The sequence below is a fragment of the Notamacropus eugenii genome, chromosome 1, assembly GCF_028372415.1.
Source record: "Notamacropus eugenii isolate mMacEug1 chromosome 1, mMacEug1.pri_v2, whole genome shotgun sequence".
NCBI classification, from domain to species: domain Eukaryota; kingdom Metazoa; phylum Chordata; class Mammalia; order Diprotodontia; family Macropodidae; genus Notamacropus; species Notamacropus eugenii.
The window spans coordinates 618,356,537-618,383,893 of NC_092872.1; the positions used below are offsets into that span (position 1 = coordinate 618,356,537).

At 38.5% G+C, this 27,357-nt stretch overlaps 1 protein-coding gene across 2 annotated transcripts in view; it reads left to right on the top strand.

The window, feature by feature from the left end:
- The first annotated feature begins 19,630 nt into the window (after positions 1-19,630).
- PLAT (plasminogen activator, tissue type) overlaps positions 19,631-27,357 on the top strand; it is a 38,930-nt gene continuing 31,203 nt past the window's right edge. For both annotated transcript variants that reach the window (XM_072635072.1, XM_072635073.1), the window contains exon 1: positions 19,631-19,819. The gene's annotated coding sequence lies outside the window, so the exon portion shown is untranslated. The remainder of the gene's footprint in view (positions 19,820-27,357) is intronic.

The window sequence follows — 27,357 nt, forward strand, 5'->3', positions numbered from 1 at the left end:
TTGCTAATCACTGTGTCTTGGCTACCAGGTGGATCATTGCTGGTCTGAGTCAAGCAGGCCACTCCTCAGGGCTAGTTCCCTGCTGGGCTCAGCTGCTGGACATCTGTTGCCTCGTCTGAATTTTTTTTTTTTTTTTTTTTTGGGAAACTCACAAAGTTGCACCCTGGACTGTTCTATCTACTACTCATTCACCTAAATGGAAGAAAGAAGAAATAGTAGCCACGTTTGTTCAAGGCCATATGTGAGCCCAGGTGGAGAGAGTAGACTTCTGGCACCATCTCTCTCCACACAGAGGCATTCAGCAGTTTTTGCTTTGCTTTCCATTTGGGAAGAGAAAGATTGAGTTTCTCTAGATACACTCTTAGTTCTAGCTTGACAGTCAGTTAAGGCTTTTCTACACCACAAGTGCAGTAAATGGACAGGAAACAGAGAACCTTCTCTTACTTGTCATCACCATTTTCTAGAAGCTGGCTCACCAAATCCACCATATGCATTAACAGCAGGCAAAACCACCATGCATGCTCTGAGGACTAGACCTCCACTGAGCAGTCCCTCCCCCTTTTTGGCCCCCATCCCCACCCCATGCAGAAAAACTCTGGCTCTTTGGTCTTGATTTTTTCAGAAAAGTAGGGGAATGCTTTACTTTCAGGGGATGGAGAGAGATATGGGGATTTTGTGGTTTAGAATAGAAACAGGGAAGCATCCTTACCTCTCACTATCCTGTTCTCCTCTACCTTGTTTCTTTCTTCAAATGCTAAATCCTTAGGTTCATTTAAAAATATTTTATTTGAAAAATTCCCCATTGCTGTGATAAAAACCAAATAAAATGAGCCCTTACATAAACAAAACATAACAGAAAAAGAAAATTTGTACACAAACTGCAAACCTGACCTTTGCAGTCAGGCAAAGTCAGGCTTCCTTCAAGTCCCAACTGAAATGTCATCTTTTATTAGAAGACTTCTCCAACCCTTCTTAGTTCTAGTGCCTTCCTTCTCTAATTATTTCCTATTTATGCTTTATATGGCTTATTTTATATATATTTCTTTGTGTGTTATCTTTCCCATTAGATTGTAAGTTCCTTGAAGACAAGGATTTCGCCTTTTTTTGTATCCCCAGGGCTTACCGCAGTGCCTGGAATATTTTGTTGCTGTTGAATCATTTCAGCCTCCTCTGATTCTTTATGAGCCCATTTGGGTTTTTCTTGGCAAAGATCTTGGTTTGCCATTTCCTTCTCCAGCTCATTTTATAGTTGAGGAAACCAAATCAGACAAGATTAAGGGACTTGTCCTGGGTTACCTAGCTAATAAAAGTCAAAGGCCATATTTGAACTCAGGAAGATGAGGCTTCCTGATTCCAAGCCTAATGCTTTATCTACTGTGCCACCTAGCTACCCTCACTAATAGCGCACATAGTAGGCATATAGTAGGTGTGTAATAAATGTTTATTGATTGATTGACTCTTCATCATATAATAGCTTGTTTTTCCTTCCAAGTATATGACAAACTCAATACGTAATGTTCAAAGCTGTACCTCTTGTCTGTTTCCTTATGATCTTCTGTTTTCTTCACGCATCCAAAAAGGAAAAAAAAGGCTTCAATGCCCTCTTTTTTCTTTTGGCAACTCTTTCATATCCTTCTCTTCCTCACACTTGCCTCTTTCCCCCACTGGAAAAAAGCAAACAAATTAGGTCCATTTCTGAATCTACTGTGCTCTGGAAGCCATGGTTCAGGAAGGACATCACCTGTCTGGAGTGTATCCAGAGGAGGACCTTCCAAGAATAATTGAGGAACTTGAAACTCTTTTACACTCTAGACAATGAAAACCCTGAGGCTATAGAGGTCATTCATGGTCTAAAAGAATATGAGGTATACTGCAAGGTGGTAAGAGAGGGATCTCACCTTCTCAGATTGCACCAACTTTAGGTGAAACATGCCAAGAACCAACGCTCCTTCCTGTTTCTTCATACGCCCTTCTCTTTGTCTGTTTATTGTCTGTTTGAGATGTTGGTACAAAATCTTCTCATTGAATGGAGGGTTCACATATGGCCACGTTCACAATGAGAAGCCTTTTTTTATATATATGTTGCTTGGGGGAATTAAACAGCAGTGTACTATTGGTCTTCATAGACACTGTGTTCCAGACAGTGACCCCAGCAGGTGTTTGGCTTGTAAACCTGTTCTTGTTTGCAGTCATAGCAATGTCAGGGGCTTTTAACTTGGGGTCCTGTTTTTTTTTTTTAGTATTTTGATAATTGAATTTCAACATAATTAATTTTCTTCATAATCCTATGTATTTTATTTTACAAATTTGAAACCATTATTGTGAAAAGGGGTTTGTAGGCTTCACCAGACTAGTAAAGAGGTCCATAATGTGAACAAGGTTAAGAAGCCCCACTCTAGACATACTGCAATCCAACCCCCTTTTTTAAAAAGATATTTATTTATTTATTTGTTTTTAGTTTTCAACATTCGCTTCTGTAAGATTTTGAGTTCTAAATTTTTCCCCTCCTTCCCCTCCCACATTCCCAAGACAGCATGCAATTTGATATGGGCTATACGTGTATAATCATATTAAACATATTTCTGCATTAGTCATGCGATAAAGAATTAGAACCAAAGGGAAAAAACCACAAGAAAGAAGAAACAAAAAAAAGAGAGAGAAAATATTATGCTTCTATCTGCATTCAGACTCCATAGTTCTTTCTCTGGATGTGGATGGCATTTTCCATCATGAGTCTTTTGGAATTGTCTTAGATTCTTGCATTGCTGAGAAGAGTTAAGTCTATTAAAAGTTGGTCATCACACAATGTTACTGTTACTGTGTACAATGTTCTGGTTCTGCTCACTTCATTCAGCATCAGTTCACGTAAGTCTTTCCAAGTTTTTCTGAAGTCCACCTGCTTATCATTTCTTATGGATCAGTAGTATTCCATTACATGCACATATCACACCTTGTTCAGCCATTCCCCAACGGATGGGCATCCTCTCAATTTCCAATTCTTAGCTACCACAAAAAGAATTGCTGTAAATATTTTTTGAACATGTGGGTCCTTTTCCAATTTTATGGTCTCATTGGGATACAGACCTAGAATCAGTATTGCTGGGAAAAAGGGTGTGAAACAACCCCTCTTTTTTTAGTGGAATCTAAGGGTCAGAGAATGACTTGCCCCAGGACCACAAGTCAAGATAGTGGCAAATCAGAAACTAGAATCCATGTCTTCTGATTATATCTAGCAGTTTTTACCCTGTTCTGGGATATCTAGAGGAGAGGGGCCAATGGAAGGACCTGAGAGCAGGAGGAGAGATGAGGGAACTCTTATCAGATGACCTCAATTTCTTGAAGATGAAAGAGAGAAAGGGATGAGAGGGGAATTGGAAACTTACGGAAAGAACAGTAGAATTAGAATAGCTGCTATGGAGAATAGGATAAATCAATAAAAGAGGAATAAAAGCTTAGTCTGAAACAGTAATGGCCCACTTGGTGCTAATTAGCATAATTGGCAGTGGGGCCAGTCAGCATCCTTCTGTAACTTCTTCTACAAAAGACTCAAGACTTGGACAGAGGATGGGCTAAGGAGTCATGTGGAATTGAGAACTAGCATAGCAATAGCAGAAGATAAGAAAACCAGGGATTCAGGGGTGGAGAAAAGGGCATAATTGAAATAGCTGTCCACAGAGTCAGGACCTGGGAGGGACAGAAGTAAAGCTAGAACAGAGATGGTAGCCTAGGAGAATAGGGAGGGATGAAGGGCCTGGAAAGGTTCAGGAAGACTGAAATCATGGAAAAAATGTCAGGACAGGAAGTTGGGGTTGGAGTTCAGGATCTAGAGAGCTGAATGGTTTTAAGTGATGGCAAAGTGTATAAACTGATTTTTACCACTGTTTAATCAACAAAGGATCCTTGAACAATTCTTCAACAGGAGCTTTGGTCAGGGGAAGGATGGCTTTCTTCACTATGGTTAAAAGTTGTCAGAAGTAGAGTGTGCGTCCTGGATCTGTCCAGTTTTGTAACTTTAGGCATTCACCTCTCCAAATGTCATTTTTCTTACTTTTAAAATAAGGGGTTGAACTTCCAGTTCTAGCAGTATGCCAAACTATGAGTCTGTATTTGAAGGGTTATCAAATTTAAAGAGAAATAAGAATTACTCTTGGCTTCAAAGTATAGAATTGAGGTCAAAAGATTGGGGCCAATTTTGGTTCAATATAAGAAAAAAATTTCAAACAATTCTAACTGTCCATAAACGGAAAGGACTACCTCATTGAATAGTAGGTTCTCTATCATTCGAGGTATTTAATCACAGACAGTATGACTACTTTTTCAGGGATATTGTTTCAATGACAACTTTGCTAAGATAAGAGCGATAAAATTTTCGTTTCAACTGTGCTTTTTATGTCAAGTCAAAGTCCATAAATTGCCCCCACCTTCTACTTTTCCTTCTATTGATGCTTGCTAGAGAAAAAGCAGAAATTCATGCATTTGCATCAATTCAACAAACATTTGCTAAACACCTAAGTGCACTAGGAGATTTACAAAATTTAAATGAGATAGGTCTTGCTCTCATGGAATTTATAATGTAGTGTGACCTTTAACACATATGCAGATAACCATAATACTTCATATTACGTTTTAAGTTCCTAGAAAGATGCAAAACAAAATGCTATATGAATCCCCAAGGAGTAAGTTACTATCAATGGTGGGATCAGGGAAGACGTCATGAATGATGGGACATTTGGATTGGGCTTTAAATGTAGGACATTCTGGGCATAGAGAACGATGTAAACAAACTGATGGAGGTTAGTAAACGTAGGATAGAATGGGAATGAGGTGGAGGGGGTGGCTCTATTTGGTTGGTGTATAAATTGAGGGATATAGTATTAGCTAAAGCTTCAAAGGTAGGGAGGTCTCAGATTGTACAAATCTGTAGTTTAAATGCTAACTTCAGATAGACCTTGCTAGGCATCCTTTTTACTAAAATCATAGCCCTGTAATTTTAGAGCTGGAACAGACCTTTCAATTCATACTTATTTTTAAAATTAAATTGATTTAATATTTAATTCATAATTTAGCTCAATACCTTCATTTTATAGATGAGAAAATCGAGGTCCAGACTTGTTTTTCACTGTGTAATTTGTTCTAAGTTTTCACAGTGGCAGAACTATATGGCCTAGTTGAAGGGGTGGGGAACCTGCAGCCTCAAGGCCACATGTGGCCTTCTAGGTCCTCTGGTGTGGCCTTTTGACTGAGTCCAAGTTTTACAAAACAAATCCTTTTATTAAGGGGATTTGTTCTGTGCCTAGAGGGCCACATGCGGTCTTGAGGCTGCAGCTTCTCCACCCCTGACAGTGGTGACCTTGGAGATGAGAAAACTAGGGCTCAAATCTTACCATAGGTACTTCCTTGCTATGTGACCTAATCAAGTCATTTGACTTCTCTCGGACTGTTAATACCTGTGGCACTTCACAGAATGGATGGAAGGATCAAATGAGATAATTTGCAAACACTGGAGCTTCTAGAGTGAGAACTCTCTGGCTTCACTTTCCCAGAGCAAGGCCAGCTATATTTGCCACTTGGGGTTTAGGAGTAACCTTGAGAGGTTGGGAGGAACAGGTTCTTTTTTAATGCCTTCAGCCTGATCCTTTATTCCAGAGGTGCTCCCCACTCTGCTAGACATGAGTGGCTAGCATTCCAGTTCCTTTTTAACTAATTAGCATCAGTTAGCTTTTACAAAGGAATATTTACTTCACAGAGAGCAAGAACAGAAGTATCAATATTTTCCCCAGTACCTCAGAGGCACATTCTCTACTATACTGGTTCAGTCTCCGGGGAGAGTGGCTCAGACTTAGCACAGTTTCTACTTAGCATTTATCCCAACAAGTTTACATCCAAATAAATTATCATTGCTGCTGGGTAAGTCCTTATTTCAGCTACCTCTGGGTTAGGATCCTAAAGGTTAAGGGCTGCTCTTCTCTTCCTAATGGCATCAATGCTGAGATAACTGTAAAGTCCAGCATGGACCCAAATCCTTGGACTTTCAGTAAACTTGCTCTCATGATCTTTCAAAACTCACAAGGCTGTAGCCTCCAGATTAATCTCCTTTTCTTTTACCTATATGTAAAGAGAATAAATACTGAAGCAAAGACCTGAGGTCTCTATTCAGAAGACCACATGTTGATCTCCAACGGAGTAGACCAGAGGCCTCTCCCTTCAGAGCACTGTTGCTCTTCTCTCAACAGAAAGTACCCACACAGGGGAAAAAAATAGCTGAGGATGTCAAATTAAGAAAGAAAACTAAGTCAATTACTGCCTTTGGAGTGCATCTCCAGTTCTAACCACGTAGCCAATCAAAGAGGTTCCTCTTTACCAGGTGGTTAGCAGACTAGAACCAGTTACAGAATATTTATTCATATTCCAAATTTCTCCAAGGCATTTCTATTACGCAGCATCATAACTCTCTTGGAAGCAGGCTCCCCAGCCTCTACCATGTAGGGGATATAATCAGCAGTATCCTGAGCATGCTCATAAGGATTGGGTCCAGTGACCAATCCCTCATTACTCATCCTATAAATGCCAATTATTAGTATTATAGCTTGAATCCAGGATTTTTTACTCCAAATCCAGTGCTTTTCCCACTCATTGATTCTCTAACTCAGTCTCCACTGACTGACTGTTCCCCTCAAAATCTAATCTCACTCTTCCTCATCCTTCCCTGACTCTCAGCAGGTGTGTTGGTCTTTGATATTATTGAGAAAGTCAGTGCCTTTTGTTTTGAGTTTCTGCATCTTCCCTCCTGACTCCTCAGAATCATGTTTTTGAATGAATAATTAAAAAAAAAATTTTAAGATTACAAAAGAAACCAATTATATTGAAATAATTATTAAAATAGTTTTTAAAACTAACTTCACAGACACCAGGTTAAGAACCTCTCCTCCACATTCTGTCTGATAAAAATAGATGACCCCTTTCTTTTCCAAAATCACTTAGTTCTCTATCCACCACACCTCATTACAGATGGCCATTCTTTTCCTGTCAAAGCTTCCAATCCCCTTTCAGAATGCGTTCATTCTCTCAGTTATTTCTAGTCATAGAATGACAGATCAAGAATTGAAAGAGACCTTAGAAGCCATCATGTCCAAGTTTCTAGATGGGAAAAGTGAGGCACAGAGTGGCTAGGTGACTTGTCCAGGTTCACAAAGCTAGTAAGTGTCTGAGGCAGAATTTGAATCCAGGCCTTCCTAACTCCAAGGACAATATTTTATCCATGATGCCATGCTGTCCCACATTGCATCTTCAATTTCTTTCTCAAGGATCTTTCTCCTTTTTCTTCCTTTATGTGCCCATTTGGCCTTGGTACCTCCTTAAGTGAAACTTTGATTTCTTTCCTTCCTTTCACCACCATGCTTCCTGGATGGATGATCTCCATCTGCTGTTTCCATTTTCCATCCAACTATTTCATTCTTATTGGTGTATGGTCCTCATCTCTTTCCTAAACCAGTGCCACGATCACCTAAAAGTCAAATTCAATGTCCGTTTCTCATTTATATTTTACTTTAACTGATCTAAACCATTTGGCAACATTTACTCCTCTCCCTACCTCTCCTGGCCATTTTGAAAAATTATTGATTCTTTGGTCTCACTGAGAGTACACTTATTAAGCTTCTTTCCCTGCTTTTCTGAAGGGGCCTACTCTGTCTCTCCACCTCTGATTCCTCCTTCCATCCTTAGATGTGGACATTTCCCCAAGGATCAGCCCTTGGCTCTCTCAATGCCCTTTCTGTTGGCAATCGCATCCTCTTCCCTGGCTTCAAAAATCACAGAATCTCAGAGTTGGAAGGCCCCTCACAGGTCATCTGTTCCATTCTTTAACTGAACAAGAATTGTTTCCATAACATCCCTAACAAATAGCTCAATCTTTCCTTAATGCCTCTAGGGAGAGTGAAACCACCACCTCTAGAGGCTACCTATTCTACTTCAGGATAACTAATTATTAGGAAGTTTTTTTTCTTTTGTCCAAACTAAATTTGTCTCTCTGATGCTCCCATTTATTGCTGCTAACTCTATCCCATGAGGGGACAAGCAGAACAAATCTATTTTCTCTTCAAAGTGACAGTCCTTCAAAAGCCTAAAAATGTCTATTGTGCCTCTGCTCATTCTCCTCTTTTTCTAGACTAAATGTTTCCAGTTCCTTCAAAAAATCATTATATATTATGATCTTGAGGCCCTTCACCATCCCAATTGCCATCTTCTGTATGAGCTTCAGTTTATCAATGTCATCCCTAAAATGTGGTGCCCAGAACTGAACACAATCCTCCATATCTTATCTGACCAGAGCAAAGTATAGGGGACTGCCACCTTCTGCATGTTGAACACTACGCTATGAATAGTGGCTCCTCCTTCTAGACACTATGACACAAAACTACTTTATTATGTTTTATATTAATTATTTTATTATTATATTAATTTTTTCTTAGATTATTGATCATGTTGATTGAATCAATGATGACTATAATTATATTTGATTATATTAATTTTTTGATGGTCATGTCAGTTTTGATTTATTTCTATGAGCATGACTACCAATTATAAATTTCTCTTGATTTTTCTCCTTAGTTCTTCACCTTTCTCTGCCTTCTAGATGTCTCCATTTACATATGAAACCTCAGACTCAACATGTTTAAAATTAGATTCATCATTTTCCTCCTTCCCCACCTCTCAGACCAAGTTCCTCCTCTAGTTCACCCTGTTTTTTGCTAATGGTGCTACTATTCTCCCTACCACCCAGGCTCCAAATTTCAGCCATCTTTGACTCCTCTTTTCTCCTCATCACTCATATCTAATCAGTCATCAAATCCTGTCAATCTTTCCTTTATGATTTTTTCTAGTCTTTTCTATTCCCATTTCCAACACAGTAGTCCTTAGCATCTCATGTCCGTACACTTCCTGTAAAGTCCTAACTTAGCTTGCTTTCTCTAATCTCATTCCATTCTGTATAATGCTATCTGCTGATTCCTTTTAAATATGATTTTCTTTAAATTACTTTCATGTTCAAAAACCTTCAACTGCTCCTCAATGCCTGTTAGATCAAGTTCAAATCCTTTGTCTGTTTTTCAAAGTTATATTCAACTTATCCAAGCCTATTTCCTACTACTTAAATTTTTAAATACTTAAATTCAGCTTACATTCATTCTTATTGTTCCTTCATGGGAGCGTTCCATCCTTATTACTTTCTCTTGATCTCCTAGCATCATCCACTGGGATAGCAGTGACTGGCTGAAGTCCTAGTGGAGAATCTCTCCAATAGGCTTGCCACAATGGTACCTTGAGGTGATATGTGATATCTCTTCAAGGCTGTTTCCTTAGCCAATCTGAACTCTCTTATAGTCAACATCACTCCAGTTTATCCAAGGACATTTCATAATTATTCTTCAGTGTTTGTTTGATTGATTGGGACTTCTCACCTTGTTAAGATATCAGAACATCTTACTTTAAATGGAGTTTTCTCAATCAATCCCACCCTTGCATATATATAGCTATAGAATACGGAATTCAGAAGTGGAGGCTGCAGCTCCTGGTGAAAGTCCTTCTTGGAAAACAAGACAGAACCACAACCACCAAGAAGCTTTTCCCAGGGTACCTTTGGATCATTCTTGTTGAGGTGTGTTGGAGCTCTTGGTTAGGCAGGATAAGTAAGAGAACTACTAAGACTCTCTTTATGTTTATCTTTTTTTTGTAAACATTATTTTATTTTTTCCAATTACATGTAAAGATAGTTTTCAACATTCATTTTTAATAAGATTTTGAGTTTCAGTTTTTTTCTCCCCCCTTTCTCCTCCGTCTCCAAGATGGTAAACAATTTGATATAGGTTATACCTATGCAATCATGTAAGCACATTTCCACATTAGTAAAACTCTCTTCATAAAGAGAGAAGGGAATAGAGGGAGAAGACTGGGGAGAGTATGCTTGAAGCTCTTTTCCAAGCCAGGAAAGAAAGAAAACAAAAAATATAAAAAACACCCTTTTCAGAAGAAACAGCACTATCAACCGAGAAGAAAGGAAAACAAAACAACAGCATTATCAACCCTTTTGTTGTTGTTGCAGCTTAGTTGTTTTAGTTGCATCTGACTCTTTGTGACCCCATTTCAGGTTTTCTTGGCAGAGATACTGGAGTAGTTGGCCATTTCCTTATTCAGCTCATTTTACAGATGAGGGAATGGGGCCAAACAGGGCTTAAGTGATTTGCCCAGGGTCATAGACCTATTAAGTGTCTGAGGTCAGATTTGAACTCAAGAAAATAAATTTTCCTGACTCAAGGTCCTGGTATACTATCTGTTGGGTCACTAAACTGTCCTTACTTTCACTGATAAAGATGACTATAAATATATTTTTTTGTACCAGCCTACCTTTTTGTATTTGAGTTTGTCAACTCTTTGCAAGTTTCTTCTTTGCTTACTCAAGTTAGATAGTTTTACAAAAGATAATTATAAAGCAGTTATGTATCTTGTTCAAAGTCCATTCTAATTTAATGTGGAAGAGATTAGCTGATGGGGAAGAGCACCACCTGTGGGCACTATTCATTTTTGGAGTGAGAATTAGATTGACCTTACATAATTTTTTTCATGCCATTGATGTTCAGCCGGACAAGATAAATTGTTCAGAATTGCTGAAGTTAGGGGTCCAGTGAGTCCTTTGGCTCCTGTTGATATATTCTTAACTCTAAGTGCTCTGGTCCTCAGTTTCCTCATCTGCAAAATGAGGAAGCTGGACTAGATGATTTTTAAGATTCCCTTCAGTTCTCAGTCTATGATCCTATGATCCAAATCAAAGCTATGGATAGATACAGAGTCACTCATGAGTTTCCATTAAGATGGTACATGTGACCTTTACAATGTGATTCAGCCCATCAGACCAATCTGCCACTTCAGTTAAGCAGGAAATGTAAAGATGCACAGACAGAAGTGTTTCCTATGAGGGAAGCTACAGAACAGCTGATGGGCTCCAAAGGAACTGGTGTAAACCTCACAATTAGTAAGCTCCAGAATTAGCATGCTTGTTGTGAGAAACACTATCAGATGAAACTGGTGAAAGGGAAGCATTGAAAGAGCATCAGTTTAAAATAGTCATCATTACTTCCTTAGGGTGAAGAGGGGGGAGCTAAGAAAACTATGCTAAGGTTCATTCACTAGGCAAAAATTCTTGACACAGGAAAAAGGCAAGAGACATAGCTTCCTGATGCTTTAGTGGAATGATGAGTCCCGGCAGAAATAATGACTCCCTTGTCGCCATCTATCTTCTCATAGTTTGCCCCACTGCTTTCACATCCTTTACTGATATAAACTGCCCACTGCATAAGCCATTACAGCGGGGGCCTGCTTCCCGTATCAGAGGTGACCTTACTGTTAAGATGAAATTGACTTTGGCAGCTCTCCCTGTGAAATTTTCTGGCATGGAATATGTTCTAATCCCTAGAGATTTGCCAAGATATCGCCCTTGTTTGGTTTATCACTCCTAATTTCACTTTAATTATTGCTGGGTTTGTTTTTTTTTTCAAATCTTCAAAGAAAATTACCAAAAAAGCTATGGGAAAAAAGTAAATAGGTGAAACCCAGCAAAATGTGTGCTAGTCACTTAAGATATGTAAGTCCATATGGGTTGCTAATGTGTAGCTCAAGGGAGGCATTGATAGGTATGATTTGAGGTCTAGACCACACTTTGAGGAGGGCCAGCATGATAGCTGAGTTGGGAGAGGGAGGGAGAGGCAAGGTAAGGATTTATAGAAAAAAAATTTCCTGGCCATGAGGATTGTAGGAATATGTAGAGGAAATGAAAGAAGAGATACAGAATGGAAAAACTAGGGAGGAAAGAATATTAAAGAAAATTGACACTTTAGAACACCTAATGGAATACCTTACTCAAGAACTGAATGCCTTGAAAATTAGAATGAGCTAGACTAAAAATAGTGATTCAACAATTCAAGAAATATTTTTAAATTCAAAAAAAAAATTAATAGAAGAAAATCTAGGAAATGCATTAAAAACTGCTAACCCAGAAAATAAATCAAGAAAATAAATCAACTTAAGAATAATTAGACTTTGAAAATTATGATCAGAAATAAAGTCTAGATACCATATTTAGAAAATTAAAAGTGATAATTATCCAGAACTCTTAGAATGAGAGGTTAAATTAAAAATAAAAGGAATCTGCTAGTCACCTCCATAAAGAAACCCAAAATGAAAACTCTCAGGAACATTATAACCAAAATCTAAAACTTCCAGAAAGAAAAAAATGCTACAAGCAATGAAAAAGATTTTCAAATACCAAGGAGCTATAGAAAAGATTACATAAGATTTAACAGCTACTAATGTAAAGAAGAGGGGAGCTTAGAATATGATATTCCAAAAGGCAAGAATAAAAGTTTACAATCAAGTTTACAATGAATAATGAAAAAAATAGAAAAAATGGAAAAAATTCTGACAAAACTAAGCATAATTTTAAAAGGGAAAAATAAACCTTTAATAGAATAGAGGATTTCCCAGCATTCTTTATGAAAAGACCAGAATTGTGTAGATATTTGGAAAGATAAATGTAGGCATGAAGATAAACATAGAAAAGAACATAAAATTTCATAACCAAAAGGGAATTTTAAGGGATGAAATGCTTATATGTTATTGGGGAAAATAAACAAATGTCTTCTCAGAACCCAAATATCTTTAAGGTTAACAGAGACAAGTTAAAATAATAGAAAGTCTGTGGGTAGTTTGTTTTACTTTTCTGATTTTAGGAAAATACAAAAATAGGAAGGACAGAGTACTATAATAACTAGGAAGAAAGAAGGAAGAAATCACTATTGCATAACAAAGATATGCAAGATGAAAAATATATGGCCAGGGAAGATGACCGAGAGGAAATGGGTATCTCATGAACCTCATTTCCATCTGAATTAGATAAAAGAAGACCACTCTTTACTCACCTCCATGAAAACACATTGAAATCTTGGTGTGGAAATATGTTAAATTCAAAAAGGAAATAGGAGGGAATAGGAACAAGGCAGGGAAAGATAAAGACTTAAGAGGGAGAGCAGGATAGGTAAGGGCATAGTGATAAACCAAACAATCTCAAATGCTGGAGGGAGAAATGTGAAGGGAAGATTAAAATGTAAGGAAAAAGAATAAGAAATGATGGGGGCAGGGAGAAAAGAAGAGCTAAACAGGGAGGAAAGAGACCGTTTCATAAGGTCACAGTTATTAGGCAAATTTCCTCTCTTTTAACACCTAATTATTTCTTTTTGCCTCAAATTTATTAATTTGTTTCCAGTTTTCAACAATCACTTCCATAAGTTCCAAATTTCCTCCCCTTTCTTCCTTCTTTCTTCCCCAAGACGGCATGCAATCTTATATGGGCTCTACACATACATTCCTATTAAACACATTTTCACTTTAGTCATAATTATTTCTAAAGAGGAAGGTAGTAGTTAAGATAGGGGAAAGTACAAGTGGCAGAATAAAGGGAAATATACAATTAACAATCATAATCATGAATGTGAATGGGCTGAACTTACACAAAAAAACTGAAGAGGACAGCAGAATGAATTAGAAATCAGACTCTGATAATAATACTGTTTGCAAGAAACAAACTTGAGACACAAAGATTTACATGGAGTTAAAATGAGGTGCTGAAATGAAATCTATTAAGCTTCAGCTGAACTCAAAAAAGGCAAAAATAATAGTCCTGATTTCAGATAAAGCTACAGGAAGTATAGTAAAGATAGAAAAGATAAGCAGGGAAATGATGTTATACCAAAAAGTACCATTATCCATTAATTAATGTCAATTTTTTATAGATACATGTAATAACACAGTATCAATTACTTGGATAAGGAAAAGTTAATCAAATTAGAAGGAGAAATAAAAAGCAACACTATAATAATGGAGGATTTTAATTTACTCAGACCTAGACAAACCTAAACAAAATATAAATTAGAAAGAAGTTATGAACTTGAATAGAATTTTAGAAAAATTAGAGATGATAGACCCCTAGAGATTACTAAATAGGAATAGAAAAAATTTACATACTTACGGGCTGTATATGACACGAGTAGAAAAATTGACTATGTTTTAGGTTATAAATACCTCACCAAAAAAAAAGAATAAAAAGGCATAAATGCTAAACACATCATTTACTGATGACAATGCAATACAATCATATTAAATAAAGGTCCTTTAAGGAAAGAATTTAACCAGATATGGTAATACACACTTGTAATCCCTGTTACTGGAAGGCTGAGGCTAGTGGATAGATTGAACTCAGAACTTCTGAGCAGAAGTAGAGTTTTAAATGAGTTTAAAAGTACATACAGTAGCTTCAATACAAGTATGGTAAACTCCTGCCTAAGAACATAGGAAATGGCCCAGACTGAAAACAGAACAGGTTAAAGTTTCTGTGCTGATCAAGACTGCAGTTGGTCTCAGTGGTTGCTGTGCTTCCAACCTGAGGGAACTAGGAAGGTCTAGTTGAAAGGAAAGAAGGAAAGAAGAAAGGTAAAAAATTATAGATTAAATAGCATAATTGTCAAACACTGGTGAGTCAAAGAACAAATTACAGAAAAAATAAAATATTTCATTAAAGAAAATTATAATAACAAGATACTCTACCCAAATGTATAGAATGCAGTTAAAGTGATTCTGAAGGGAAATGTTATGTTTCTAAATGCTTTCATTAATAAAAGAGAAAAAGAATAAATCAATGAATTGGGTATCCAATTGCAAAGTCTTCAACAACAGCAAATCAAAAATATTGAACTAAATAGCAAAGTAGAATTCTGAAAATTAAGATTAATAAAGTTCCTAACAAAACTGAAAACTTAGAAGAAATAGATGAATATTCATATAAACATAATATACTCAGACTAACAAAAGAATGAATAGACTGTATAAGTAACCTGATTTCAGAAAACTAAATCAAATAAGCTATAAATGAACTCCCAAAGGGGAAAAAAAAATCTTTAGGACCAGATAGATTTAGAATTCTATCAAGCATTCAAAAACAATTAGTTCCAATGTGATACAAATTGCTTACAATAAGAAGAAAAGAAGGTGCCCTTCAAATCTCTTTTTATTATGCAAATATGGTCTTTATACTTAAATCAGGAAGAGACACAGTGTAAGAAGAAAATTATGGGCCAATATCCCTAATAAACATTGATATAAAATTTTTAAATAAACATAAGCAAGTAGGCTATAATAACATATTGGAAAGATTATACACTACAATCACAATGAGTTTATACTAGGAATGCAAATTTAGTTCAACACAAGGAAGATGGTAAATATAATTGCGTACATTAATAACATGTAATAAAATCTATGTGATTACATAAGTAATTCTGGGAAAGGATTTGACAAAATCTAACACTCATTTCTATTAAAAATTCTAGAAATTATAGGAGTGGACATACCTTTCCTTAATTTATTAAGTGTTAATAGTTTTTAATCTAAATCCAAAAGCAAACATTATATTTGGTAGAAAAAATTATAGGTCTTTCCAGTAAAGCAAGGAGACCCATATCACCGCTACTATTTAACACAATACTAGAAATGCTAACTATAGCAGTAAGACAAGGAAAAGAAATTTAGGGATTAAATATAGACAGAGAAAGAAAGTTATTTTTTTTTTGCAGATGATATGATTTTCTTAGAGAACTAGAGAGTCAACAGAAAACTAATTGGAATAATAACTTCAGAAGAGTTGCAGGACAAGATAAAATCAGTGTAATATATGATGAGTGCACAAGACAATAACAAAATAGTTTATGACATCTGAGGTAGAAGGAGGAATTTCCATCTGGTAGAATCAGAGAAGTATTCTTAGAGGAGGAAGCATTTGAGCAGGGATTCAAAGTACAGGTAGGATTGCAACAGACAAAGATGAAGGAAGAATTTTCCAGGAGCTGGGAGGGTATGAGCAAAGACACAGAGCAGGCACAGCATGGTGTGTGTACAGAAGATGGTGAGCAACCTGTTTCATCTGTATCAAAGACAGGAGTGTGCTAGATCTTATTATTATATTATTATTAAAATATCAAAGTGAGATTAATACCTTAGAAATCACTACAAACCAAGTCTTGATTTCGTTTTATTGATTTAATAGACTTAAGAAAGTGATAAAGAAAATGTTAATAATACAAATTAAATTTGAAAGTATGTCCTGCTACAGCTAGGTAGCATAGTGGAGAAAGCACCAGCTTTGGAGTCAGGAGGACCTGAGTTCAAATCCAACCTCAGACACTTGACAGTTACTAATTTTGTAACCCTGGGCAAGTCACTTAACCCCACTTACCCCACCCCCAAAGTGTGCCCTGTATACATTTTTTTGAGAACCAGTTGTCAAGCATTTACCAGCACAATCCTGAATAAGGTACTTAAAGGAGAGCAGATTGAAATAAACCAGGAAAGGGAAAGATGGTGCCAGCTCATGGTAGTCCCTAAAGGGATTAAGGGACTTGAACTTTATTTGTAGACAATAGTAATTCCTGACACTTATATTTAAGGTTTGCAAAGTGCCTCCTACGTGTTATCCCCCAATCTTATGAGGTAGGTATCAGAAGTATTATTACTCCTGTTTATAAGATGAAGACACAGAGTTAAGAAAGTTTAAATAATTTGATCATGGACATGCTACTAGTAAATGTCAGAGGTAATAATGAAACCCAGGTCTCCCTAACTCCAAGTCTAATGTACTTTCTATAGCATCATGTTCCGTGAATGGTTTTAAACACAGGAGTAACCTGATCAGAAAAGTATTAACCTGGCAGGGATGGAAAGAATGGAATGGAAAAAGCAGAGGTGGGAAGATAGAAAGCAATATTATTTTACACAGTAGATAGTAGCCTTAGGGGATTTGACACCTTGAAGCAGACGTGCATATTGAAAATATAAATAAGTTCATGAGAGGATCCTTGCTAACAAAGTGGCCATCCAGCTTCCATTGGAAAACCTTCACTGATGAGGAACTCACTACCTTTAACACTGCCTATTCTGCCACTTCTGGACAACTCTAATCATTAAAAAGTTTTCCTTCTTATGAAGTCTAAATCTGCCTACTGTAACTTCTACTTATTGGTCTTAATTTTGTTTTCAAGGATCTAATATGATCCCTCTTCCTTGTTTGTCACTGGTCTGGATAAAGATTTAGGAAAATCCATGCTAGAAAGATACTAAGGAGATTTCAGAACCATAAAGATCCATTCCCCTCAACACCATTGACTACCAGAATATACTCCATAAACTTTGAAGTCAAACGCTCTTTTCCCTCTTCCTTTTCTGTCTTAAGCCACCTTGTCTCAGCCCCCTTGGTTTACCCACTTCTCTCCTTCAGGTTGCAGTAGACATGATGTCATTTCTTTTTCGGATGATTAGGGTCTGATTTTAGTTCTCCTTTCTAATGCCATGTCCTGTTGCCTATTTAATTGATAATTGGGGCCCATCACTGTTAGTTGTTCCCCACGATGTTGCTCTGAGACTATGACTCATGGGACCTGTGGAGAGGAAGGTCATGGAACCACAGAAACAGTGCCAAACTTGGGAACTCTTGAGAGAGCACTTCCTTGCCAGCTATCCTTTGTCCCAGCACTCCTTAGGATTCTATTTGGTCTTGTTCATAAAATTATCCTTGATTATTTGAAATATGTATTGTCTGACTCTGGAAAAATCATTCTTTCTCACTGGGGATTTGTTTTCAAGGTCACAGAGGCCAGGAAGGGGCTATGTCGACATCCTGCAAATCACATATAGAGTAGACACCTGGTTCCTATCATTTTTAACCTCTTTTCTGTGTACTTTTGCTTTCCTCCCACATACTCTGTCATTCCCCAAAAAAAATTTTTTAAAAAAGATCTGTAATTTCGCTAGTAAGCAATAACACACACACAAAAAGGTTTTTTAAAAGTGAAATTCCCATAGACTGTGATTGAATTAGGCTTAATTTTCATTTTTTTCTTCTCGTCTCTCCTTCTTTGTCACAATTAAAAGCAGGATTCATTTCTATTAATCCAGTAGCTAATAATTCAGTATTATTCTAAAGTGCTCCTGGAATTCTGCTGGGGGTAGGGAAAACCATCTCATATTCATTGGAATGTGAGTAATTCCCTTTCCTGATTTAGCCAACAGAGCTGCTCGGAGATCTGCATGAGCAGCATCTGGTAAATTCAATTGCACAAACATTTAATGAACAACTTACGAGTGTGAGCACGGTGCTAGGCCCTGGAGGGGGAGATACAAGCTTTAGATGAGATGTAGTCCCTGCCTTCATCAAACTTATAGATTTGTAGAGTCAATCATAATACTCTAAATAACATGATAGTATAAGATAAGGTGCTATGAGGAGTCTCAGACAGAAAGTTGTTGCTAGCTTCATGGTGCATTTAAGTTGGGTTCTGGTAAGATAGGTAGATCTTCAGCAACTGAAGAAGGGGAGGGGAAGGCATTCTGAGCATAGGGAAAACCATGAACCTTGTCTGGAAGCTATTAGAGAATAGGTCAATTTGTCTGGAGTGTAGAGGTGTGGAGGGGAGTTATCAAATAAAGCTAAAATGATGGTCAAGGGTCAGATTGTGAAGGACCTTGAAGGTCAGTTCTTCTAATTGCTGAAATGCTAATTGTTAAGTCACTTAATAGATAATATTCTCTCCTGTGAAAAGCTCATCATAGCTCACTTCGGATGGCTGCTCCAGCTTGCTAAACACCTTCTATTCCAAGGTGCCCCCTTTTCATGATGGCTCTTTACAAGCAGATCTTGCCAAATGGGCAAAGAAGTCTGCCGTTGACAATTTTTTTTTATCCTTTTATCTCTCCTATGTCTCTTTTCAGGGTTCCTCTCCCTGAGCCCACAACTATGGTCTCTTTCCAGTACTGGTACAGGCCCCTTTAGGGTATTGGCTGATAACCAGATAACCTAATCCCAGAGGTATTCACATTTTTAATGTGAAATTCTGGAAAATTGAAAAGCCGCCAAGAACAAATAGAATAACTCAAAGGGTGGCATTTTAGGCACTATGACAGATGGTGGGAGACACTTTGGGGTGGGGACCTTGCTTTAGTCGTAGGTGACTGGCAGTGTGGTGTAATGGAAAGAACACTAGGCTTGGGTGGTCCTGCCCTCTGAGTAACCTTGGGCAAGTAATTTCCTGCCTCTGGACATCAGTTTCCTCCTCTGCCAAATAAGATGATTGGGCTAGATGACCTCTAAGGTCCCCTCCAGTCTATGACTCTATGGCAGGACAACATTTCCCAGTTGTCATCTGACCATTGCCTGCCCCTCCTCTCGGTGGTCTCATCCCTTGGCTCCATCTGGCCTTGCTTGCTATCCTATCCTTGAATTGGTGGGCCTAAACCTGTCCAACCCTCCACCACATGTCAGTGGAGGCCAGGTAACTGCAGTGGGACCCCAGGTCTGGACAAAGAAACTTCCCAGCACTTGTTTATTTATATACTTACTTAGAAATCCAAGTGTGTCTTTACAAAATCAAACCCAGTGAATAATACAGACTGGCCCAAGGCCAGACAGAGCAGGCTAGGTTGGCTATCTCATACTTCCTCCCCCTCCTTAGCAATAAAAGCAGGCCCGCCCCAGCTTGCCTCCATCTCTCCAGCCTCTCCACTGGGCATTCTCCTAGAGGGGAGAAACACGCCCACTCCATGCAACAGACCCCACCTCTGTCACTGGAATTTAAAGGAGCCGGGAGCTGTTCAGGGAACTCAGAGCTGAGATTCAGCCACGAGCCTGGAACTTGGCAGAAAGTCCTTGGAGAGGTACAGGAGACCAGGAGAGGTAGGTCTTATGTATTACATATCCACTGTCTGTTAGCTGGGCTCCTCTTTTCCCTTTGCTAGGCATCCCGAGGAAACCCCAACAATAAAGGGATTTCTGAAAGTTAGTATTAGCTTTGCACTGTGGATAGAAGGAGGCTGAAGTGGGACCTCTTTCATACAGCTCTCACCATTTGCCCTGGGGCTTACTTAATGCAGTGTTGGGGCCATAGTAGGGGTAATAGAGAGTGCTGTTTACATTAGGAAGGAAGGAAGGAAGGGAGATAAAGAGAGAAAAGAAGAAAGAAGGGATGAAAGAAGAAAGAAGCACAAAGCCAGTCCACAACTTTCCAGTAGTTCTGTGGCATGGGTAGGAGAGTTTAATAGGTATAACCCTTGGAGAAGAAGCCTCTGATATGCAGAGTCAGGAAAAAGTGAAAAGCAGTTTGCAAAAATGATGTGCAAACACTTGATGACTAATGAACCTGAAGTCATCTTCCTCCGGGACATTAACATGATGCCAGTTTACCTGCCTGATACTGGCTGGGTGTCTCCTAATTAGCAGAAGGAATTGGAAGGTAAAGGGGGAAGGTGAACATCTCTTTTGCATGATTGGAGTTTCCTGCTGAGGTGTGCTAGGTAGGGGAGTGAGGGGGTTGGGAGTGGAGGGGTGGGCAGGAGAAGTGATCTGTACACACAAAGACCTCTGGGCTCGTTCCCCAGATTTCCTCCTCATGTTCCCTCCTTTTTGTCTCCAACTTTCTTACCTGGATGATGATAGACAGGGTACTTTAAGGATTTCTCTCTCTAATTGTGGAAAAAAAAATAAGCTGAATAGCCTTTAATCATATAGCACTTACCCCCTGGAAGCCTATAAGCCTCTCTAGATTTTCACTCCTGTAATCTTTCATTTTCTTAACCTCCCAAGGAGGAAAGGAGGCAAACATACCTCAGTCCTCAGACCACTGGTGGCGAACAGCATGAAGGAGAACAGTGGTTCAAGTGGTTCTAAGGTCAAACAGTTAACTTGGTGGTAGATCTGGACTGCCAGCTGAGGTCTCCTGACTACTTGATAACAGCTCAAGCCACTAATGTGGTCTTTCATTCATTCTCTTCCAAAGAAAAAAAAAACAAAAAAAGAGGAACAGGAGAAAAGGAAATAGTCTGCTAATAGTTTTTTATATTTTCAACCCAGTGAAGAATACTCTCCCATTCCCATGGATATTTGGGGGCATCTGAGGATCTAGACATTTGGAAGGTCTTGAATCAATATGTGAACACTTAGCTTAAAAAAAATGCTTCCTATTGGTGCATTAGTCAGGACACCTTGGCTATTGAATTATAAATAGCACCTTTCCTCCCTTCGGTGTGGGCTAGCCTTCCTTTTCAAAGATTCCAGCTTTAGAGTCTCAGAAATTTAACCCAAGCAAATAGTAGCTTTCTTTAGCCCACACTGCTCCTTCTTAGTCCTGTCTCCCCTAGGCCATTTCAGTTTATCTCCAAATGCCTGGAGCCAGTTTCTCTCGATACTCGAGATAATTTCTCTTTTGTAAGTCTGGCCTTGGTGGAAGTGATCTGTGCTCCTCTGGGACGTGGTGCAGTATCATCTGAGATAGAGAGATGCAGCTTCGAGAGCATGAAACATAGACACGGCCAGGCACTGCAGAACTTTAGGAAGTCTGACTCACCACCTTGTAAATTCCTGTTGGTCAGAGGAGCCTTACTGAGTAAATGAATGTTGATTAGTTGAGCAGATTATAATAGTGCTATCAGCTCTCTCATCTGGTGTTTAAGTACGATCAGCTAAAGTCAAGTCTACATGAGGCCAAACATCTGGGGGAAAACTGAAGAAAGAGATTAATTCTATAATTAGATTCAATGTATTTATTAAACATCAGGTTGAAATGTACAGCAAACAGTTGTTGATGAAATATTGGAACTCAGGAGAGAGTGATGAGGGCTGGATATGTAAATTTGGAAGTCATCTGTACAGAGATGATCTTTGCATCCACAGATAATGTTGTGATCACCAAGACAGAGAGTGTAGAGAGAGAAAAAGCACAGGACAAAGCCCTGGGGTACACTCATTGATAATAGGTGCGTGCTGCCAAATGCCAGCCTGCTCTCCTCAACCACCAAAAAATGTATCTGGCCCCTTCCCCTACCTGAAGGCTTTCAGTTTCTAGCCTGCTCAGAATGGATAGGTGACTTGTCCAAGGTCATCTAGGTTGTAAATATCCTAGCCAGGATTTGAACCCAGTTTGCCTGACTGCAAAGCTTATGTTCTTTCCGTTATTATTCCTCAAGATCAGTACTTGGTCCTGTGCTGATCCACATTTTTATCAGTGACTTCAATGAAGCTTAACAAGTTTATGAAATTTTCAAAGAGCACAAGACTTGGAAAGCATTAGAAAACTCTGTAGAAGCTAGAGCAGTTTAGTCAGTCATTAGTCAATAAACATTTATTAAGTGCCTACTGTGAACTGTGCTAAGCACTAGAACATTGGGCCAAATCTAACAAAATTACATTTAATTGGGATGAGTCAGGTTTAGAAAATTAAGTCTACAAGGACAAAATAAGGGTGTCATGACTAGGCAGCAATTTGTTTGAATAAAATCTGAGGATTTTAGTGGAATGTAAAGCTCTGTATGAGTCAATAGGGTTATATAGGGAAAAAAGTAAATAAGTGGTAGCAAGCGTGCATTTTTAGTGCAATGGGCATTAAAAAAAAACAAAACTTGTATAATCTGGGGTCAAACTAAGAGATGCAGAACTAGGGATGTGATGAGTCCTGCCATATGCCACCTTAGTAAGACCATACTCGAGGTGTTGCATTTAGTTCTAGACATTTTAGGTAGCCAACCAGGATGGCAAAGAACCTTGAGATCGTGCTGTAAAAAGACTGACTGAAGGAAGTGGAGATGTTTTACCTGGAAGAGAGAAGGCTGAAGGGGGTATATGATAGCCATCTTCCAGTACTGGAAGACTATTCTGTGGAAGAGTAATTCCATTTGCTATGTTTGCTCCCAGAGGGCAGACCTAGCTAGGATCAATGGGCAAAAGCTGTAGAGAGGAAGGTTTAACTTGATATGTGTGTGTATCTCTATCTATGTATCTCTCTATGTATCTATGTGTCTATGTATCTATGTGTCTATGTATGTATGTATGTATGTATGTATGTATGTATCTATCTATCTATCTATCTATCTATCTATCTATCTATCTATCTATCTATCATCTGTCTACCTACCTATCTACAAGCCTCCCTGACAATTAGAGCTGCCCCAAACTGGATGGGCTGTCTGTCAGTGGATATTGTGAGCTCCCCTTCCCTGGAGGTCTTCAAGTAAAGACCTGCTAACCACTTCTCAGGTATGTTGTAGAAGGCATTCTTGTACAGGTGTGGGCTAGATGACCTTTGAGGTCAACTCTGAGATTCTGTGATTCTTTAGCCATGTACAAATGATGTCTCTAGGTTTGTCCACCTGGGAGGAAGTGGGAGCTCCTGTACGTTCCTTTGAAGGTTCACAAGTTGTTAACAATCAGAGCTATGTAATAGGAACTAGTTTTCTACTATAGGTCTTACTCATATTGTCAGGAGTGAATGGGGCAGAGCTTTTGATTTCAGATAAATTCTTTATATGACCTTAAATATTTGGATATATGCAAAAAAATTCTTTTTCCTTTTTAATCTGGTTATTTGACTTTGTGTAGACCAAGCCAAAAAGCCAATATGCAGAATGGATTTGAACTCAAAACCCAACACTTCTGATAACAACAGAAGAAAACTCCTACCTGTTGTTGAGTCATTTTCAATCATGTCTGACTCTTCATGACCCCATTTGGGGTTTTCTTGGCAAAGACACTGGAGTGGTTTGCCATTTCTTTCTCCAGCTTATTTTACAGAAGAGGAAACTGAGGCAAACAGGGATAAATGACCTGTCCAGGGTCACACAGATAGTAAGTGGCTGAGGCCAGATTTAAATTTGGGAAGATGAAGTCTTCCTGATTCCAGGCCTGGTGCTCTATCCACTGCACCACCTAGGGGCCCCCAAAGGTGTTTAAGTTCTACTATAACATTTTGTAAGTTCATGTTATTAGAGCATGTTACTAACATCATCGTTATGATGATGGCTGCACTTATATAGCACTTTGAAGTTTGCAAAACACTTCATAAATAACATCTCTTTTGTTCTTCACAACAACCCTGGGCATAGATACTATTACTCTCTCCATTTTATAGATAAGGCACCTGAGACTGATAGAAATTAAATCACTTGTTTGAAATCACACGGTTGGTAATTGTCTGAGGTCAGCTTTGAACTCAGGTTTTTCTGACTCCCAAGTCCAGCATTTTATCCACTAGGATTATACGATAAGCCCTCAGACACAGAATCTGCTTCTCTCCCTTAGCAACGTGAGCCTATGAGTATTGTCAGTCTCATGGGAGACTGGGTGAAAGGATGAAGATGGTTATCAAGAACCATCGTTGTTATTGGAGAACAAAGCACAGAGATCCAGACTTCTTATTCTAGTGAGTGGACTATTCATTTACAAAGGACAATAAAATTTTATTAATTTCATTAATCTGCATGCGAAATAGACCTCCCCCCCCAAAAAAAGAAATAGACTTCTCCCAAGATAATTGAGTGACTAGGAACAAGAAGATTGTGGTTAGTTAGAGAGTGAGATCTGAAGGGAAGGAGGAAAAACATTCCCTTAACCCTAGGCCTAACTTGGCTCAGTCTAGGTTAGGCTAGCTTAGTCTAGCCTTTGGCTAGTATGGTCTGACATCATCTAATTAATTAAGCATGGTCTACTTTAATATAATGATGATAATAACAGTAGACATTTACTGTACCTATTAGTTTAAGGTTTACAAAGCCCTTTACATACATTGTTTCCTTTGAATCACACAACAATAAGTGTTGTTATTTATTCTCCCCATTTTACAGAGGAGGAAACTGACTAAGCAAGGTTAAGTGACTTGCCTTGCTAGTTAGTAAGTTTCAGATGTGGGATCTGAACCTGAGTCGCCTGTGCAAACCTAGCCTGGTATGGCCTATCCTCGCATTAACCTAGCCCAGCTTGGCCATTCAGAGCTGAAAATGGCTTTAGAAATCTCCTAGTCTAACCCTTTGCTTTACTGTCAAAGAAAAAGAGGTTTGGTCACATAGCTATCTGGTAAAAGAGCTGGGACTAGAATCCTATTATAAGTTAATAGATAGGTACTTAATTGCACAAGTATATACTGCTAAAAAATACCCAGCTGTAATAGTACTATGGATTATCTGCATGGCAGTTTTCTAATTGGATGACTGAGAATAGAAAAGAGGGATGACTTGGGCAAAGTGCACTGAAAATGGGTCTATTATGCTTCTGATTTATAAATTTACAGTTGGGGAGCCTTCAGGGTTGTGGGTTGTAGGTAGGATGAACCTGGCAATCCACTTTGAATTGTGACCCCTTCAAGGGGTCCACCATTTGCTTGAGTTGACACCAGAGATAAGACAGGACTCCTCTATTGGGGACTTTGCCTCAACTCCATATGAGCCGGAAGGTAGCAGGGAATCTAGTTTGAAGTCAGTCAACAATTTGCTAAGTGTTTGGGAATTGCTGAGGATTCCAGAACCGCATTGCTTCTTGGAGGATCCCCAGGTGTCTTTGAGTTCTACCTGTTGGCATTGCACTTTTTCTACTCCCCTCCTCAGTAATGTACCATCCCCCAAGGTATTTGCCCTGAACTGCCACTCTTACCTGTGGGCTCATTGTTACTTTGCTATTTAGAGCAAAACATTGAGCTCTTGGGCACCTCTTAGGAGATGGTGGATTTTGGGTCTGCTTGTCTTCATTGCAAGGGAGCTAAGAAATAGAAGTTTTAATAGCTTAAGCCAAAGAATGATTTCAGATGGGTATTTAAATCTTTTTGGGCAGTGGCAGGTTTGTTAGACATTAGAGTGGCGTGACAATATATCAAAGGAAGTTCTAAATCCTTTTACTCTGGAGAGCCTCAAAAATAGCTAGGGAGGGGAGGAGGGCAGATTATAAATCTGGCCACAAGGTATGGATCATTAAAAAAAAAAAGACCACACAGGAAATGTTATTCTTCTCTTTTCTTCCCTGTTTTTTATGATTATAGGAAAAGGAAATATATTATTTTTGCTTGCTTATAGCTAAGGTTATGCCAAAAGCTAGGGACGGCCATCTAGGTCACACAAAGGTGTTTTTTGGAAGGTTCCTGTTACCTTATTTTCCAGCCTTGCATTTTTATTCATGTAAAGTCTTGTGTCCAACCAAGCCTGGCCGTATTATAGTCCTTAAAATGGATCTTTTCAGGTGTGAGATTCTAGAAAAGTCAGCTTCTCATTTTGGTTTCTTATGATTGAAGGGTGACCACTTAAATTTTCCATGCCCAGTCACTCTCTCTAAGGCTGTAAATTACAGAACAGTGCAGACCTGCATTGGTAGCTGGGGAATTTCCTCTCCAAGAAAGTTTTCTATATGGACGAAATTACAGATCCTAATCACCTTCCCCTTATGCCCTCAAAATAATAAAAAGATTGGACACAAGGTTACAGCACATGCAGAGCAAATACCTCTGTATCAGAATCATAGAAGCAGTGAAAAATAAATAAAAAGCCAATAAAATCAAGTTAAGGTAACTTCCCTGAGCAGGAAATAAGATTACTTATTAAAAAGGCTATGAGTGTAGACAACTGGTAGACAGCATAAGATAAAGGTTTATTGGATCAATAGAACCGGTTACAAGTTGATACAGAGGACACAGAGTATTTGAAGGTAGTAGGAAATACGCCTATCTGCTTTTCATCATTAACTGATAAACATTCTTTATAACTTGGAACATATTAAAAGTCACATATGCAAGGCTTTATTTTCCAGTGCGCAATTTACAAAATCAGAGCTGGAAGGGAGTTTAGAGATCACCTAATCCAATCCTCTCATTTTAAAAGGAGGCAAATGAGGGTCCATAGCTTGAGGAATAAGCAGCAGAGTAAGGATTTAGGGCCATGTCTTCTGACTCCAAATTCAGGGATCTCCTTCCACTGAAGCCCTCTTCCTCCTTGCACATTAGTCACACATTCAGTGTGACATAATGGAAGGGGGAAAAAAAAAGGAGAGCTCTTGTTACCATACTATGAAAAGCCTCAGTTCTTTATTTCCTGACTGTCCACATGGAAACTTGGAAGTAAAATGGAGCATTGTTGTATTATTGTGTATTTCATTTCCCGGATTATGCCACTTGTGTGGGGAGGGTGGAGCATCCTTTAAAAAAAAAAAACTAAAATATTTTTATATGAAGTTTTGAATTCCAAATTCTATCTCTTCCTCCCCTTCCCCCCACCTTGATACAGTAAGCAATCAGATGTAGGTTATAAGTGTGCAACTATGGAAAACATTACCATATCAGTCATTCTGTACAAGAAGACGAGAACAAAAAAAGAATGAAAGAAAGTGAAAAATAGCATGCTTCAGTCTGCATTCAATCAGTATCAGGTCTTTTTCTGGATGTTGGTAGTATGCTTTCATCATTACTCCTT